Here is a 14475-nt window from a genome sequence, read left to right as displayed (position 1 = left end):
GAGAGGCTCTACTCCTGCTTGGGATCTCAATTCTTCCTTTATGCCTAAGGTGGTTTCTAGTGTGGCTTTAAACCAAACTATTCATTTAATTTGGCAGTCTCATGCAGTACTTGTTTTCTTTTGCTTTGAGTTCTAGGGCAAGCCTGTGTCAAAACAAACTATTTCTAGTTAGGCACTGAGCTACTGCCACTTCCCAACAGCATTTCATTTCTGGGTGGCAAACTAGGGATATTCTGGAAGCAGCCATACTTTCTCTAGGCATTATCACCTTTATATACTCTAAGACTAGGGCTGGTTTGCTCCTGCTGCTTTATTTGCCAGCCTCCCCTTACCTCTGCTTTGGTATATATATATATTGTTGTATATATTACATGTTTTTGGTGCAGGTTGTTTTGGGACTTGTCTTTTGGTCTTCTGACATAACATCTACATTTATGGTTTTTCCTGAGGCCTTGAAGTCATTGGAAGCTCAGTTGTCCATATTTATCTCAAACCTTTCCATGAAGCTTTTTTCTAATACTGCAGATGATACAGCTTGCGCAGCAGACACCAGCTTTAACATACATAGCTGTGCTTAGATGTATTTATGTAATTTTGCAGACTGCTTCAAGGTGTCCTTTCTAAATGCCCCGTTTTATGGATCAAGTCCCTCTGGTCCTAAAGTATCAAATCTACATTGACCAAGAGAAAACAACAAGGAAAGACTTTTGTTGTAGGAGTCCATTTCTCCATCTCCTCAAAGGAACTTTTCTAGGTACTGGAATGGGGGAAAATGGCTATTGTAAATAGCATCAATTTTTCCAGGATGGTCTGGATGAAGGAGTATGGCATAGTTGTGGTGGGGAACTTCAGTGGACCGCACCCTGTAAGCAGGAATTGTCTGCAAAATCTGGGCTTACGGGGGGCCCTTCTACATTAACCTTTCCTGAACAGTTGCCCAGCTGCTATACTCTGAAGGCCATCATTTGGATGCTTGGGTGTTGGAAGTCACTTCCAGAGGTTATCCGATCCCCTTTCTGTAGCGGCAGTGGCAATCTGAAACTGTACTCTGAATCATCCAGGAGGTGCCAACAGACTAAAATAGATCTATGGACTACTCAAGATTCTTTATTGCCCAAGAAAAACATGCACCTCAAGCCCAATCTGAACCCCAGAAGACTAAACCTGTATGGGAAATGGACCAAATTCTGGATGGTGATTTTGCAGTCCGTTTTCCCTCTCTTGAGGAACCGCATCTAGATATGCTTGGTAGAACTCCAGGACGCTTGCTACTACATACCTAGCCAAGCATTCTAGGAGATTTCTGTGATTCCAGCTTGGGGCAGCAGTTACCAGTTTCAAATGCTGCCCTTTGGGCTCACCACAGCTCACACTTAAACGTGTGTCTTTACGTAGAAACCCCAATGTTTATTTATAAGGCTAATGGGGATGCAGCCACCTCCCTGGTCATGTGAAGTTTTCCCGGGGAAGGCAGATGACAGTGAGTGTTCTGGGGTGCACACAGAGAGGTTGCCCTTGAACTCTGGAAATGTAGAAAAAGGAACATTAAAAAAGAGAGACAATATGGAGACAAGAACTAGTTATGAATAAGTTCTTTAATGTACAATTTTATTGACTGTAAAGAATGACAACTTAATAGTGATTTACTATGCCTTGTGCTGCCTGTTGACTCCAATCTTTGCTGTTGAGTGGGCTACAGAACTTACTTATGCTCACTTAACTGGTACTCAGTGTAGTACTAATTATATATGTATAGAACAGATAGTGCATGAATGCCTTTTTCTTTATGTACTAAGTGTATTATTGTTTATTACTCATGCCTTTTGTCAGACATGTGTATCATCCGAGCATGTGTTCTACTGTATTCGTGCTCCTCCTCAGCTGTGGATATAAGAAATAAGTAATGCAACGTTGTTTACCTCTGCCATACCTCTGAACACATCTGATGAATATATACATATATATATATATATATATATATATATATATATATATATATATATATTTTTTTTTTTTTTTTTTAGTTTCGCTTTTTCCTAGCAGGTCTGATATCATGGATGACCAACATAAGTAAATAATACACTAGGCCTTGCTGGACTACTGCAGACTGACAGCAGTAGTGACTTTTGTGCTTATTCCTTGACGGTCTTTTATTTCCTTTCCTTTCCTAACTCAATGTTGATCAACAAAAAGTTGTTACAGGATGTGTTCAGCATTCTCACTTGATGCATTTAGCAGCACACCACGGTGTGGGAAGGGGTTAGCTATTACTGTATTGATCTTTGCAGCAAATTTACCAGTTGGTCAACTTCTGGAGGGAAGGGTACATTTCTGCAAGGGCTGCTAACTTTAACAAGAAGTTAAAACTGAGCAGTCTGTTTCATTATGCATAACGGTGTTTACCTGTTTTTTTTTGAGTAACATATTTGCACCACGTGTGTGGAAAACCATTATTAAATAATAAGTATGCACTGCAGCAGTATTATAGTATACAGGTAATTCACTTGCTTTGTTCCCCACCCATATGTTACATTGAGTGTGGACCTGCATGTGGTTATGGCCATTTGCAATTTTGTACGTGTAGCAACCTTTCTGGAAATCACCAGTAGCAATACCACATATGCTAGTTATACATGACTTTTATCCTAACAGCTGATTTCTGGGAATAACTAAGCCATGGAAATTAATTCAGCCCTTTGTCCTGCAACCATGGTATCATTTTTGTAGTATACTTTAAAAATCATTACTTATTGATTTTGGATTTCTATATATTTTGTATTTGCAGTTACTTTAAGATATACATACATACATACATATCTATATATATATATATATTTGTATGTGTACATGTCATTCAGAATGCATACATGCATGTGTTAGTGGATATGTGTGTACCTCTATATATAAAATGTATACTTTATATATATATATATATATATATATATATATAATGTAAATTATATATAAATAGGTGTACATAGTTTAAAGTAGTTACTTCTGTATGCATGCATATTTATGCCTTCCTTTTCATATTCAGTATTCTTCAGAATATTCAGACAAGAAAAAGGTACATGCTGTAGAACTCTGACCTTCTCTCTTGGACCTTTAAAACCTGTAACTGCACTGTTGTCCAGAGTGGGGGATTCCTGTCAGGGAGGACAGGTGATCCACCAGCTTCTGCCGGATATCAGTCTTTTTCCACTTAGAGCCAGCACTTGCCTGCTCCAAATTTTGCAGGTTTGACTCCTGCAGTAAGTCGAGGAGGAAGATCTTTGCCTCCTTATTTGACCAGCTTGGGGCTCGACCTTGGGTTTTAACAGAAGACATCCTTCCAGTTTTCCAAAGCAAGAGTGAATTATCTAATCCTGTTACAGGGTATAAAATGGTGTGACATCACCATGCCAAACTCATACACCCATATAGGAGGGTAGTACCTATGGAATTTATTAAAAGTGTAAAGGTTGATTTTACTAATTGGACAGTCACATGGACTTCCACCATTTCTTTTCAGTATCATTCTTTAATTTGTTATGCAAGTGGAAAACATTCTGCAGTGTAATACATGGATGTTTTGTTGCTATCAAACTTTTTTTTGTGGGGTGGGGAGTCATTTGTATGCACATATAGCTGCATATTATGTTTTAACATTTTTTTTAAGAATCACAACTGAGATACCATGAGTTGAATCTTTAAATGCATTGCAATGCATGTCGCTTTCATCCTGAAGTAATAGTTAAGGAAGTTAGAACAGTACATTATCTGACTTTTAATTTTTATTTTCTCCCCTTTCAATGAAAGAATAGGTACTGTTTCCTAAACTGTTGTAAGGGTGTTAAGGATACAGTACTAGTATGAGAGGATACAGTTCTGTTTACTGGTAATACAGTGCATACATACATACAAGATATAGCACACAACTGCAGCTACCTCACGCATGTTCCCATACTCCACGTCCTTCAGCACTACTCCCCTTTGAAAGGGATGCATTATTTTGCAGTGGTGCAATTCATAGAGCTCATCTTGGGTGAGCATCAGAATTTCAAATGCCCCCAAATTACATTGACAGAGTTCATTATTCAATTTTGAACTGCACTGAGCTCTGCTAGTCATCTACAGTCTTGGAAGAGTGTGAAATAACAAAGGATTTAGTAAGACAAGGAAGATCCAAAAATTGGTAAGAAAACATCTGCAATCTAGGAAAAGAGTGAACTAACTAAAAGGATTTAGTAAGACAAGGAAGATCCAAAAATGTGTAGCAAAACACACAGTAGGTAATACAGTGAGATCTACTGTCCACAACCATTAATTTACTGCTGTGAAATGTCCATTATTAGCACTTTACAAGTTTATGAAAGACAGAACTAGAATTAGGAATGTGTAAGATGCCATTTTTATTTATTTAATTTATTTATTACATTTGTTAACCGGGAAAGTCCGACTGGGCCAAGAGCCCATTTTCAGTGGAGGCCTGTGGAGAAAAGCTCAAAAAAATCAGTACAGTATGTACTTTTGAAATAAAACAACAGAATTCAGTTTACAGAATTATATGAAGTTAAAAACACTAATATAGTACAAAACTAAATACAGGCTAGTAAAAAAATATGGTGTATGCACATTGCAAATGACACAAGAATAGCATTGCTAGGCCATAAGTCTGAGATTCCTGCAGGATGGTGTTATGTATATAGTAACATAACAGTGGTGTCAAAAACACTGTTAAGGAGAGTTAATAAGAAAGGAAGTTTAGATAGAAGGATATCAGGGTGAAAGCAATAGCAGTGGGAAGGGGTGGGATGAGCATAAGTGGATTTAACCAAGGGTCAGACAGGAGCAGAGCCAGGTATTGGCAAGGTAGTTGAGAAGTAGTTGTTTGAACTCATGATGGTGTGAATTTTAGTAATTGGAGGAGGGAGAGTTTTCCAAAGTTTGGTAACTTTATTGGAGTAAAGACAGTCCCCGTGATAGTTGTGGGATGGGGTAACCTTTAGCATAAGTTCATTGCAGGATCTGAAGGTCCTAGGGTTGAGAGTGAGTTGGACAACACTGGAGGGCAGGACGGTTAGTGGGTTGGTGAATTTATATGTTGGACCATCGTAAGTTCATAGGTTCATACTAGGCTATCTGCCCTGGGGCAATTATAAGCCTAGCCCGATTCTGTATGGCTTACGCCACCCCTTGATTTGAGTATACTGTGCCCTTTTTAAGGTTTAGTTTACTGTGCCTCTGTCTAGTAGTGACACAGGAGTAATCTCTGGGACAAACCTACGATCCCCCATCCACCTATCGAGATTCTTCTTGAAGAGATTCAGTGAGGTGCTCAATACTTATTATTGGTTGCTTCTGTTATGTTCATAGGTTAGTACTAGGCTAACTGCCCTTGCGAGCCATTGTAAGTCTAGCCAATTATCCCTTGTGAGACTCAAACCCTGCACCTTGTGTTTGTAAGGCAAAAACCTTACCCATTATGCCATCCTCCCAGTGGTTGAGAGGTAGAAGGTTGGGGAGTTCTAGCCATTTCTGTTGAGAGAGCACAGTACAGTGGTAAGTCCTGTGTGGGGCATTCATGGCAAACTTGGCAATTTTGTGATAGCAAGATTCTTGATTAGTTCAAATTTGCTAAAGTTGGTGAGAATATGAAATTCATAGAGGAGGGTGGAAAGCAGATGAGAACGGGCAGTGACAAGCCTGGAGTTGTGGATAAGATATGATCTGACCCTGTATAAAGTGCCAAGTTTGTGAACTTTTTTTGATTGTCAGAGACATGTTTTTCGAGAGTTAGATTCTCGTCAGTAGTAACCCCTAGGAGTTTAGTATGAGTTGTGGGTTCGATATTGGTTCAGTTTGACTAGCATATTGATAGAGGGACATAACAAGGTTTGGATTTTTATGTTTTGATTATTAATTTGGTTTTATTTGGGTTGAGAATTAGTTGATGTTCTGATGGTATTTTTCTATGCTTTGTAAGCTGATTGTATTTTTAATTTAACTTCAGGAGGTGAGGGGGCAGGACATATAAGGGTAGCATCGTCAGCATATTGGACCAGTGGTGGCTTGTTTGGTAGCAGAGCTGAGTTCATTTGTGAATAAGATGAAGAGGAGAGAGCCAAGTATCGAACCTTGGGGGTGCCAACAGAGACTGCAAGTAGGGGTGGGGAGTGTGTTTTGCCATTTAGTGGTCTGCTGCCAATAGGGGAGAGAGCAGAGGAACCATGACAGAGCTGCTGAGGTAATGCTGTAGGTATAGGTGTAGGTATATGGTGTATGTAGGTAGAAGTTATTGGGAAACATTGTCAAAGCCTTTTGAGATGTCCAGAGAGATGGAGGAGACTGCTTGGCCTTCATTTAGGAGATGATGAATGGTATTAGCAAAAGAGATTAGAACAGTGGAAGTACTATGTTTGGGTCTGGGAAACTCTGTTATGAATTGGATAAGAGATTGTTCATAGGTTCATGTGTGTGTGTACTAGGCTAATGGCCCTGGAGTCTATGCAAGCCTAGCCCATAGGATTACCCTGGCATCATACCACCTGACCTTAGTTCCCAGTGTCTCTGTCGAGTAGAGCCACTGGAGTGATCCCCGGGGTGAATTTTCTATTTCTCATCTGCTCATTAAGATTTCTCTTGAAGAGGGCCAGTGAGGCGCTCCGCTTGACATGTATGGGAAGTCTATTCCATAGCATGGCCAGTCTCTGGGTTATGAACCTGTCCCTCCAGCTTGTTCTGTTGATTGTGGTAATGAGGTTGAGGTCTCTGGAGCGTGTAGTGCGGAGGGATTGGGATTTCTTTAGATGCAGCATTTCTAACAGAGTTGGATCAGACGTGGCTTTGTAAGTCAAGCAGAGATCGCCTCTAAGTAGGACAAGTGTTTAAGGCCTAGGATCCTCTTTGTGAGGAACTTTTGCAGCCTCTCCAGTTGTTGCAGGTGTCTAGTGAGGTTCATGCCAAATGGGGTATTGTACTCTACGATTGGCCTGATGAGGGAAGAGTAGAGTGAGACAATGACCTCTTTCTTCCTGGATGCAAAACCCTTAGTAATGAGATGTGCGACATAGGACTTTCTGTCCATAGTGACAATGTGGTGATCAAAAGAGAGGTTTCTGTCCACCTGTGTTCCCAGATCTCTTATGACGCCTTCTGTGTTCAGTGGACTACCATCAATGTGGTAATTCATGGAAACCAGGTTTTTCCCAAAGGGGATGATGACACATTTTTTGGCATTGAGCTTAAGGCCATGGTTCTGACACCAGTCTTTGGTCTCAATGAGACCTTTCTTTAGGATGCCAACATCACTTGCGGAGTTGATTGTGGCTACCAACTTGCAATCGTCTGCAAACTTTGTCAGCCAGAGTACATTTGTGTTGGCCTGGACTTCAGAGAAGTAGATACCAAACAGGAGAGGACCCAGGACCGAATCCTGTGGGACTCCACTCATGACTGGTCAGCAGTCTGACTTGGAGTCAGCTACTTTCACACTGTGGGTTCTATCTGTGAGCCAGTTTGCAACCCACCTAGTGATATAGGGGTTGATGCCTAGTTTGGTGAGTTTATCAATAATTCCTGAGTGGGGAATGGTATCAAAGGCCTTGGCCAGATCAAGGTAGGCTGTATGAACCACCTTGCCTTCATCCACAGCTCTGGTGACTGACTCAAATAAGTCGACCAGGTTGAGCAAGCATGATCTACCCTTAATAAAACCAAACTGTGTGGGATCCAGAGTTTGGAGATTCCCTATATCCTTGTTCATTAGGTCCATGATGATGCATTCCATAGCTTTGCATATCAGACTTGTCAGGCTAATGGGGCGATAGTTCCCAGGGTCTGTAGTATCTCCGCCTTTGTGGAGAGGGATGACTGTAGCAGTGCACCATTCGGTAGGGACAAAGTCTGAGGTGAGGGTGTGATTGAACAGGGCACACAGGTTAGGTGCCAGTTCACGCTGTAGTTCATGTAGAACACAGCCATGAATATTGTCACGTCCCATAGAAGCTGTATTCCTGCCCTTGGGCAGTGCTGTTTTAACCTGTGCATCAGTAGTCCTGAGTGCCTGGCAATCTACTGGTATTGTGATTGGTCGTTTGGTGGGAGAGAGGGGTAAAGTTGATACTGAATCTGTCTGCCAGTATGTTAGCAATATCTGTTGGCTTGTTGTAGGAGGTGCCATTCTGCAACAGCTCCAAGCAAATCTGGGTATTGCTGTGGAGATTCTTTACATAACTATAGAAGGCCTTGTGGTTGTCTTTACTATCTGCTGCCATTCTGTTTTCATAGCTAGCTTTAGAAGATTTGATGAGGGAGCTCAACTTTTTGTTGAGGCTGATAAGGGAGTTTTTCCAGTATTGGGACTTCACCTTATTTCGCATCAGTTTCCTCCTTCTTTTGTAGAGTTTGTTTATGGCAGGGACCCACCAGATTGGCTTCCTTTTTTTTTGGTTTTGTTGGGTATTGCGAGATCCATGCATTTGTGTACGTGTTCGTACAGGGCATTAGTGTATGATTTGGCAGTCATGCAGCTGTTCTCCAGTTGCGTGGGTGCCGTGAAGTTAGCCACCTCTGTTTTTAAGAGCTCAAAGTTAGCTTTGGAGAAGTTTTTCAAGGTGGTTACCTTTGCGTGGGGAGGTGGGAGGGATGTGGATTTCCAAGGTGATTAGTTTGTGGTTGGATCTTACCAGGAAAGAGTTGACTATTGGTATAGAGCAACGGTCGCCATGGTAGTAATGACTAGGTCATGGAAGTTGCTACCTCTAGTGGGGATAAGAACGAGCTCGTCCAGGGCATTGAAATTAATGAATTCCAGGAAACGTTGGGCGAGTGTATTGTTATACGAGTAGTTTTCCCAGTTAATGGAGGGGTAGTTGAAGTATCCCAGTATGAGAGTGTTAGGTTGGACCCTAATATTCTCCAGGGTGCTTAGGAAAGTGGAGTCTGAGTCTTGGGTCATGGTTGGGGGCCTATAGCAGGCTATGACCTGAATCTCTGTCTTACCCAGTGTTAGCTGCACCTGAAGTATCTCTGATGCGTTATGTTGAGCTACCAGTCGGGTGGTGTGCACATCTTTTATGAATATGGAAACACCATCGCCTCTGGAGCTTTGGTCCAAGTTCTGGGGCTGAAAGGTGTGAAATGAGTTGTAGCCTTTTAGTACAGGGGTGTTTTCTGCTGCCTTGAACCAGGTCTGTCTTACAGCACAAATGTCGATGTTCTCCATTTTAAGGAGTGCTTCGAGTGAGTGCATTTTGAGATTAAGGCTTCTAGCGTTGAGGAGCATGACCCTCCGACTGCATTTGTTTGTAGCTGTTACGGTGGTGATTTGGTCTTAGGAACACTGCCTAAAAAAGGCAGTATAGAGGTGGCAAGAGCCTTGGCCAGTAACCAGAAGCCCAGGGGTGACAGATGCAGGCCATCTCTGGCAAAGCATTGTGGTCTGTCGGTCATGTCATCCCAGGCAGACAGATACTGGATCCCCTTAGAATGACACCAGAAACATAGCCAATTGTTGAAATCAATCATTTTCTGCTTGTACTGTAGTATCCTTCTGGGTGTTGGTAGGAGGCTGCTCAGGGCTAGGGTCATATCCGCCTGGACTACATAATCCGAGAGGTCCTCCATGTCTCTTTTCATGTAGTCCAAGGAGATGCGTCTCAGGTCATTCACACCCACATGTACAATGACAGAGTCATATTTGTACCCGTTTTTTGAGGGACCTGAGTGCGTGCGTTATGTGGCGAATCCTGGCACCTGACAGGCAGCTGACTGTTACTTTCTTCTTCTTCATCCTAGTGAGTGGGACATCAGTGTGCCTCACTGTTGAGTCGCCTGTGACTAGTGTGTTGGGTATGCTGTTTTGCCTTAGGGGCTTTGGTTGAGTGGCACACTGTTTAGGAGCAGCATAATGTGTCTCGTGATTAGTGTTGTGTTGTGGTGGTCGAGTGCATTGCTGCCTTGGAGGTCTCTGCTGCTTGGGTAGATGTTTAGAGTTGGAGAGGAGATGGAGGAGGAGCTGTTTGTGAATGCATTTTTCTAAGATTTTTGCTAGGGGGGAAAGAATGGCAAACAGGGAAGAATTCCGTTCTTTTATTGGAAGATCCACCTTTATGGAGTGGGATGATGTGGGATATTTTCCATACAGTTGGGACATGATGTTCAGAAATAGTGATTGATCAAGATAGATATGGGGTAAGCAGTAGATGGGGCTGCAGTTTTCAGAAATTCGTTAGGGAGCTGATCGGCACCTAGACAGCAGGGTTTAAGTTTAGCTAGGACAGATGTTATGTAGCTAGTTTGAATGGGAGAAAAACAAAAGGGGTTTCGATTATCAGGAGTGGAGGTAGGAAGGGTAAGATTTGTTAGGTTGGTTGTCCAGTAGATTTATGAAGTGGGAGTTAATTTGGGTTGCAATGGTATCTGTTTTGTTAGTGGGGTGTGTATATGTGTGTGTGTGTGTGTGTATGTACATATGTATGCGCATCTATAGATATATATATATATATATATATATATATATATATATATATATATATATATATATATATATATATATATATATATATATATATAGGTTCATTTGCAAAGTGTGTAGAAAAGGCAAATCTTCACTTTTTCTAACACATGCAAACAGCCCTGCCTCATTTGGTGCTGGTCAAGATGTTGCTGTAATCATTACAGATGATGTGAAAATCATTTCTCCATCTGGCAGTTGTAGCAACCACAGTCATAGGAGTTGTCAGTATATCAGCACCTTCCTCTGCAAAATCAAAAACTGAAAATGTTTCCCTGAAATCACTTTCAGCAAAACTCATGAGTGATGTTTGTTTTGCATGAGGGTAAGCCCCCCTTGCAGCCCCACACCTTTGAGCTTGTATATACGTACTCAGAGGCAGAACAGTGGAGAAAAGGGAAGTGCCTTTGTATTCATATGCTTTAGTATTCATAACATGAGGGAGTTCACCACCGGTTAACTCTTATATCCGACCAGTTTACAAAAGTCTAGTGCTACTGTGAGGTATGTGTAATTCACAACAGCCAACGATCGATTCTGATTAAGTTTTCTACAAAAGTGCTAAATCCTTTGTGTTTTGTGCAATAAATGTTATTCATTTGTACATCAGTGTTGTTTGGTTTGCCTTCCTGGCTTGTACTGTGGCTTGTATATTTGACTTGGTGTTCGTTGTGATTTTCTTGTGGTTCAACTATTTGAAACCAGTCAATAAGTCTGACGGCCTATTTGTTTCCTATCACCCAAGGGCCCTGGGCCAACCTATTTCCAAGTAGACTATCTCCTCTTGGATCTCTAAAGCTATTTCTTTCTGTTATGTGCCCCATGGAAAGAATCTCTCCTCTCTTGTTAGGGCACATTCATCTTGACCTGTATCTTCCTCTGGGGCTTTCTTTAAAGGCTTGGACACTTGTTCTATCTTGGAAGCGGCTATCTGGTCTTCTGTTCATACCTTCACTAAACACTATAAATTAGATGTCATTTCCAGTTCCAGTGGAGAAAGAGTAGCTGTGTAGTTTTTTGCCAGAACTGTTCCACATGGGTTTGTGGAGAATGTTTCTGTTCCTCTGCCCAGTTCTTCCTCTGCATGAGCTTTGGTACTTTCCTCCTGTTATGAATACTGCAGCATATGAATAGAAGGGACATAGAATAGTTGTGTAAAATCTTTCCATATTCCTAGATGCCCGTCTCTTCCATATGCTGCAGTATTACTCCCCCCAATACTTGCCTGGCTCCTGCTGGCATGCTTTCTCCTATCCTAAGATCAGGCTGGTGCTTTTTGCGGCATTCACTTCTGAGGTTGGTACATGCTGACATCTCCTTTTTACCCGACATCACTTTATGGCAGATGGATGTTGGCTGTTGTACTGCATCGCATGTACCTCACAGTAACACTAGACTTTTGCATACTGGCCAGACGTACGAGTTAGCCAGTGGCAAACTCCCTCATGTTATGAATACTACAGCATATAGAAGTGAAGGACATATATGTCTATATTAAGATTTTACACAACTATTCTTTCTCCACTGTTACCGAAAGTGCTTTCTATCTACCAGTAGGCCCCTTAGTCATGCAGTGTAGAAGGTTAGTGGATAACTAATTTTACTATGTACTGCAATGATTATAGTCCATGACACTTATTACACAAGTGCAGACAGGGAGCAACTTGGATGATTGCAAAGTAAATAAAAAAGTCATAACTTTGTTTTTTGTAAGACTTGTGTGGGTGACACTGATGCTCATAGAAAAACTGTGAATCGGAAACACCTGGAAAGATGTCTCATTTACTTTAGATAGCTGCAGAATGTTCACAGTCCTCATGTGCATGTAATGACATTCTTCAAATTGCTGCACTTCAAACTACTGTCTATGAATCATGCCAGAGGTATTCATGAGTGCATCCAGTACAAATTCCCGCTGTGTACCTAAGCCCAACTGCGAATACCACCCTGTTTTTTTCTATAGTGTTTTGTATTTAGCTCTTTCTAATTTTACTACTTTAATCTTGCACCTGTTCTCCATTCTCACTCCATTTATCTTTGATAACGTTTTGTTCCTTATACAACTGTAATGTTGCAGTGTACTTCATTTCAATCAGCTGAGATCTGTAGACACAAAATGTTCACCTGTTTGTTTAATTTGTTGATTTTTGTGTTTTGCTTTCCATTCTGTACTACTGGGGGCATTTAGTCGGAACTTTTCTACCTACCATTACCTTTTGTGGTATGTTTTCTTTTTACCACTCCTTATTTGGAGCTTTCTCAAATGTCAGCCACATTTTCTGTCTGCTGCATTTGCATTTTTTTTTTTGGGGGGGGGGGGGTTGTTATGTATACAGACACTGGAAGATCCAGGCTGGAGAGTGGAGGGAATGGCTTACACTGGCTTTACCCGATCTCCTAAGAAGGTTGTGTGGTTTTGCTCATAATCCGACACTTTTCATTGGAAGCTGTTAAGTGCATCTTAGTTGCAATCAAGTTGCCAGTCATTCTGTCACAAGGGCAGCTTGAGTGAACATAATGTGGTGAAGAGGACAATGTCGTACTCTCTACATCTCAGTTGGGGTCTCCATTCTTGTTGCATACTTAATAAAATCCCAACCACCACCAAGTGCCAACCTTAAGATTGTCAACCTTTGGAAGAGGCAGCAAACTCGCTTGGGTTTGTTGCAAACCCTTCTCTCCATACAGAGGTAAGGTCCACCCATTCCAAAGGATATGGCAGGGTTTTATTACTCCTGTGGGAGGCCAGTGAATAGTTTCATAAAATACCAAGGTGGTTGTCTGCAGCCCCTGTTAGGGGCAAAAGACTTGGTATGAAGTTTTTTCTGTAAATGTAGAACTTCTTAGAGAACAAGAACAAGATCTTGGGGTGTTTCTGGCCTCTGTCCAGGAACACCTAGTTTTATCTGTGTGAGCTGCAGCTGCAAAGAACAGAGTTCTGGGGTTTGTCCTACACTGAATGGATTCCATACATAAGGAAGTGATGCTACTGGTGGAATACCATTTGTCATTTTACAGCCCATACAGGAAGAGGGACCATAAGGGTGTTGGAAAGTATATAGAGGAAGGACACCAGAAGGTTAAATTGAAGGAGAGAGAGAGAGAGTTTGCAACCTATGGTTAATGGAGGGGGGTCCCTGATGCTTTGGAGACCAAGAGGAAATGTGGTATTGAGTCCATTGGATTATGTCCATGAGCTGTGAATGGGTTAACATAAACAGGAAGGAAGAAGGGCCTTTAGCATTACATTTTACAGACCAACTGCTTAGTGGATCTATGAAAGTACTATAGATAGTGTTTTGGACCCTGTAATGGGTTAATAGAGTGAATGGTAGAGGCCGATTTCACATACTTAACACTATATGAGATGACTAGAGAAGATGACTGAGGATAGGGAAAGATGGCAGGTGTACTGGTTTAACTCACCTAAAGGATGCACTAGATAACCTCTTTAGGAAAGCAAAGTAGTTTAAAATAATGCAGTATGGATTCAATGGTATCATTTTTTAATTATTTTATTACTTAAGCTAGCTCTGATGCAGTCATGCTACTTGTTTAGCTTGTCATGTATGGCATTGTGTTTCTGTGCTGTAGATGGATTAATCTCATTTCAGTCTTCTTACCCTGGCTGCCAGACAGAGGGATAAAGCCTTGACTGTGTCCCACATGACGGTGGTTTAATTAGCATGATAGGTATTGAAATTCCAAGGTTTGTAATTGTAGTTAATTGAATAATGAAACTGTGGGTCTTTATCAGGTTGGTGGCTGCAGTTTCTCCGAGTATTCCCCGTACTCCATGGGTACAGTGGTCTTAGAGTTGTATACAAGAATCAAGGGAAAGGGGGTACAGCCACCATGGCTGTTAAAAACAATTAAAATATATATAGTCAGTTTTCTTTTCAGTATTGGGTTTTGTGCTTCAGATATGGAGATAAAGGACCTAGGTGCTGGAAGAGCTGGCTGGAAATGGTGGGGGTAAT

At 41.4% G+C, this 14475-nt stretch overlaps 1 protein-coding gene across 1 annotated transcript in view; it reads left to right on the top strand.

Moving 5' to 3' along the window:
* The window catches only part of PARN (poly(A)-specific ribonuclease), a 1015251-nt gene that overhangs the window by 332245 nt on the left and 668531 nt on the right, over positions 1 to 14475 (top strand). The window lies entirely within an intron of this gene.

This window comes from Protopterus annectens, chromosome 12.part0 (assembly GCF_019279795.1).
Source record: "Protopterus annectens isolate FY-2018-M chromosome 12.part0, PAN1.0, whole genome shotgun sequence".
Taxonomy (NCBI): domain Eukaryota; kingdom Metazoa; phylum Chordata; order Ceratodontiformes; family Protopteridae; genus Protopterus; species Protopterus annectens.
The sequence above is the reverse complement of the archived record's forward strand: the minus strand, read 5'-3'. Positions and strand labels throughout refer to the sequence as shown.